The following is a 4,852-nucleotide window of genomic DNA, read 5'->3' on the forward strand; positions in this document are numbered from 1 at the left end:
TTAGCAACATTAATGTTTACCATTCAAGAGCATGGCCTATATTTCCAATTTTTTGCATCACCTACAGTTTCCTTTCTCAATATTTTATGGTTCATAGTATATAAGTCTTTTGCCTCTTTGGCCAGCTTTGTTCCTGTGTTTTATTTATTTTGATGTAATTTTATTTTTTTCAAATTTCTATATTATGGTAAAATATGCATAACAGAACATTTATCATCTTAATCATTTCTTAAGTTTTTCTTTTGTATTGGAGAAGAGTTAATTTGCTTTGTTGTATTAGGTTTATTTGTATAGCCTAGAGTGTGCTTATACATAAATCTATTTTTTTTCAGATTCTTTTTCTATATAGGTTATACAGTGTATTGATCAGATTTACCAGTGCTATGCTTTAGGTCCCGTCGATTGTTTTGTGTATAGTTGTATGCATATGTTAATACTACTCCTAATTCATCCCTTCCCACCACCTTTCCCCTTGGTAAGGATGTTTGTTCTCTTGGTCTCTAAATCTGTGTGTTTCTGTTTTATAAATAAGTTATTCTTTAAAACATATAACCTTATTTACTCTTTTCTGTGCTGGTCTTTGTTGCTGCGTGAGCCTCTGTCTTGTTGCAGGGATCAGGTTTGTGCGTGGGCTTCTCGTTGCTGTGGCTTCTCTTGTGGCGGAGCACAGGCTCTGGGGCCTGCAGGCTTCAGCAGTTGCAGCACATGGGCTCAGTAGTTGAGGTTCCTGGGCTCTACAGCATAGGCTCAGTAGTTGTAGGGCACGGGCTTAGCTGCACATTGGCATGTGGGATCTTCCTGAATCAGGAATCAAACCATGCCTCCTACTTTGGCAGGGGATTCTTTATCACTGAGCCACCAGGGAAGCCCTAAATAAATTAATTTTTAAGGAACCTCCATACTGTTTTCATAGTGGCTGAACAAATATATATTTTGACTGTATAGAAGGGCTCCTTTTTCTCTACAACCTCTCCAGAATTTATTTGGAGACATTTTAATTATGGAAATTCTGATACTTTTGTGGTGATCACTGACTGATAGATATCATTGAAGTGAAGTGAAGTGAATTTGCTCCGTTGTGTTTGACTCTTTGCGACCCCTTGGACTGTAGCCTATCAGGCTCCTCCGTCTATGGGATTTCCCAGGCAAGAGTGCTGGAGTGGATAGCCATTTCCTTCTCCATTAGCATTTCTCTAATAATTATCAATGTCGAACATATTTATATGTGCCTTTTGTCACATGGACTTCCCTGGTGGCTCAGACGGTAAAGTGTCTGCCTTCAATGCTGGAGACCTGGGTTTAATCCCTGTGTCGAGAAGATCTCCTCGCGAAGGGAATGGCAACCCACTCCAGTACTCTTGCCTCCCCCGCCCCAAAACAGGGGCTCAAATAAATATTTGTCTATGGACATACCACCCTGAACGCACTCGATCTCGTCTAATCTCGGAAGCTAAGCAGGGTCAGGCCTGGTTAGAACTTGAATGGGAGACCACCTGGGAATACTGGGTGCCCTGGGCTTTTTTTCTTTGGACTTCCCTGGTGGCTCAGATGGTAAAGCGTCTGTCTACAATGCGGGAGACCTGGGTTTGATCCCTGAGTTGGGAAGATCTCCTGGAGAAGGAAATGGCAATCCACTCCAGTACTATTGCCTGGAAAATCCCATAGACAGAGGAGCCTAGTAGGCTACAGTCCATGGAGTCGGACAGAGTCAGACATGACTGAGCAACTTCACTTTGGCCATATGTCTTTGGGAAAATGTCTATGTAGATCTTCTGCCTATATTTTGAATGGATTTTTTTTTTTTATTGAAGTGAATGAACTGTTGTATATTTTGAGGAGTGGCCCCTAGTCTGGTCCATCATTTGCAAATATTTTCTCCCATTCTGTGGGTGGTCTTTTCATTTTGTTTATGGTTACCCTGCAGTGCAAAAGCTCCTGAATTTGATTAGGTAAGATTTATTTCTTTTTGATTTTATGGTTATTGCTTTGGGAGACTGGCCTATGGAAACACTCATACATTTTGTGTCAGAGAATGTTTTGTCTGTGATTTCTTCTCAGACTTACATGGTGTGATGCCTTAATCATTTTGATTTCATTTTTGTGTATGGTGTGATATAGTTTCCGTGTGATTTCCATGCAGCTGTTCAGCTTTCCCAATGCCACTTGTTGAGGGAATTATCTTCTCCCCATTGTATATTCTTGTTTCCTCTATGCCAGATTAACTGATTGTGGGTTTATTACTGGGCTGTCTCTTCTGTTCCATTGATCCATAGGTTGGTTTTGTTCTTTGTCCTCAGGATTTCTTTGGCAATACTGGGTCATTTATGATTTCATATAAATTTCAGTATTTTTGGTTCTAGTTCTGCATAAAAATGTCCATGACCATTTTGATAGAGATTTCATTAAATCTGTAGATTTCTAGTGGTCGTATGGCCATTTTAACAATTCTTCTGCTAAAAGAACATGTGATATTCCCCCATTTATTTAAATCTTTTTCAAATTCCTTTATTAATGTTTTATAGTTCTAAGGATATAAGTATTTCACTTCTTTGTTTAGGTTGATCTCTAAATAATTTAATCTTTTGCTACCATTTTGTTTTCATTTCAGTATTATTCAAGTTTCTTTATTGTGATACAATATGTACAGCATAACATTGACCATCTTAGTTATTCTTTAAGGTTTGCATTGATAATAAAATTGTGCCAATTTATAGTGCTCTGTTGGTTTCACTTGTAGAGCCTAAGGATTTATTTATTCATATATCTATTATTTTTCTCTTTTAAAAAGTACCATATAGTGAGTACTGAGAAAAGTTCCCTGTGGTCATTGTTGATTATATATTTTGTGTAGTGGTGTGCATGTTTTTGTTGTTCAGTTGGGCAGTTGTGTCCAACTCTTTGCGACCTTTTTGACTGCAATACACCAGGCTTTTTTGTCCTTCAGTATCTCCCTGAGCTTGCTCAAACTCATGTCCATTGAGTCAGTGATGCCATCCAACCACCTCATCCTCTATCACCCTCTTTTCCTCCTGCCCTCGATCTCGCCCAGAATCAGGGTCTTTTCCAAGGAGTCAGTTCTTCACATCTGAGTCTTGATCTCAAAGTTTGCAACTATTTTCTCCCATGGGTTTTTTTTTTTTTTTTTTTAATCATTATCTTTCTGGGTTTCCCTTGCTGTGTAAAACATCGTAAGCTTGATTAGGTCCTATCTGTATATCTTGAGTTTATTTTTTACTGCCTTTAGAGACTGACCTATGATTTCTGTCAAAGAATGCTTAGCCTACTTTTTCCTTTAGGAGTTAATGGTTTGTTGCCTCTTATTTGAGTCTTCAAGCCAGTTTAGTTCCTTTTTGGTGAATGGTGTGTGTGTGGGTTGTAATTTCAGTGACTGTCCTATGGCTGTACCACTTTCCCAAGAGCACTTGATGGGAAGATGGTCTTCTCTCACTTGGGTTGGGTTGGCCAAATTGTTCCTTCAAATTTTTCTGTAGCATCATACAGAAATATCCAAATGATATTTGTGGCCAACTCAATATATTCTTGCTTCCACTGTGGAAGATTAATTGGCCATGAGCGTGTGGGTTTGATCCTAGGGTCTCTGTTCTTTTCCATTGTTCCATAGGACTGTTTCTGTGCCAGGACCTCCTTGTTTGAATATTGTAGCTCCATAGTGTTGTGTGCAGTCTGGGAGGGTTATGCCTTCTGCTTTGTTCTTGGTTCTCAGGATTGCTTTGGCAATTCTGGGTCATGTATGTTTCCGTGTAAATTTTAGGATCATTGGTTCTACTTCTGTGAAAAATATGCTGGGGAATTTGATAGGGATTGCATGAAATCTGTAGATTTCTTTGGGTAGTATGGCCATTTAAAAATATTACTGGTATAAATTCAAAGCATGGGATATATGGTTCTCAGCATATAAATCTTTCATCTTTGTAGTCAGGTTTAATCCTAAGTATTTTATTTACATTAATCTGATTTTATTTTATATTCCTAAAATTTTCTTTATTGTGGTAACATGCATATTATAACATTTATCATCTTAATCGCTGAAAAAAATTTTGTTTTATGTTGGTTTAGAGTTAATTTACAATGTTGTGTTAATTTTATCTGTACAGCCTAGTGATGTGGTCATACAGAAATCTGTTTTTTTTTTTTTCAGGTTCTTTATCATCTAGGTTACATAGAATATTGATTAGAGGTTGTTGTGCAAAAGCTCACAAGTTAGATTAGGTCGCATTTTTTTCTTATATAATTTTATTTATCTACTTATTTATGGCTGTATTGGGTCTTCTTGCTGAGTGGGCTCTCTCTAGTTGCAGTGCATGGGCTTCTCATGCAGTGGCTCCTCTTCTTGCAGAGCACAGGCTCTAGGGCTCGAGTGCTTGGGTAGTTCTGGTTCCCGGGCTCTGGAGCACAGGCTCAGCAGCTGTGGCACAGGGGCTTTGTTGCTCTGCCCCAGGTGGCATCTTCCTGAGCCAGGGATTGAACCTGTGTCTGCTGCATTGGTAGGTGTATTCTTTACCACTGAACTACCAGGGAAACCCTGTTTCTTTCTATTGTTTTGGGAAACTGGCCTAAGGGAACACTGGTACGATTTATGGCCCCAAATAGTTTGCCTATGATTTCCTTTAAAACTTAAATGATGTGATCTTTGGATTTAAGTCCTTAAGTATTTTGAGTTCGTTGTTGTGTATGGTGTGAGAGAGTGTTCTAATTTCATTGATTTCCATGTGGTGGTCCAACTTTCCTAACACCACTTGCAGAGGAGACTGTCTTTCCCCCATTGTATATTCATGTTTCCTGTGTGTCAAATTGACTGTAGGTGTGTGGGTCTGCTGCTGGACTCTTTTCT

General features: G+C 38.8%; 1 pseudogene; it reads left to right on the top strand.

Annotated features, from left to right (window-relative positions):
- The first annotated feature begins 1,399 nt into the window (after positions 1 to 1,399).
- On the top strand, positions 1,400 to 1,518 carry LOC138990066 (5S ribosomal RNA; annotated as a pseudogene).
- Positions 1,519 to 4,852: the final 3,334 nt, after the last annotated feature.

This window comes from Bos mutus, chromosome 11 (assembly GCF_027580195.1).
Source record: "Bos mutus isolate GX-2022 chromosome 11, NWIPB_WYAK_1.1, whole genome shotgun sequence".
NCBI lineage: Eukaryota > Metazoa > Chordata > Mammalia > Artiodactyla > Bovidae > Bos > Bos mutus.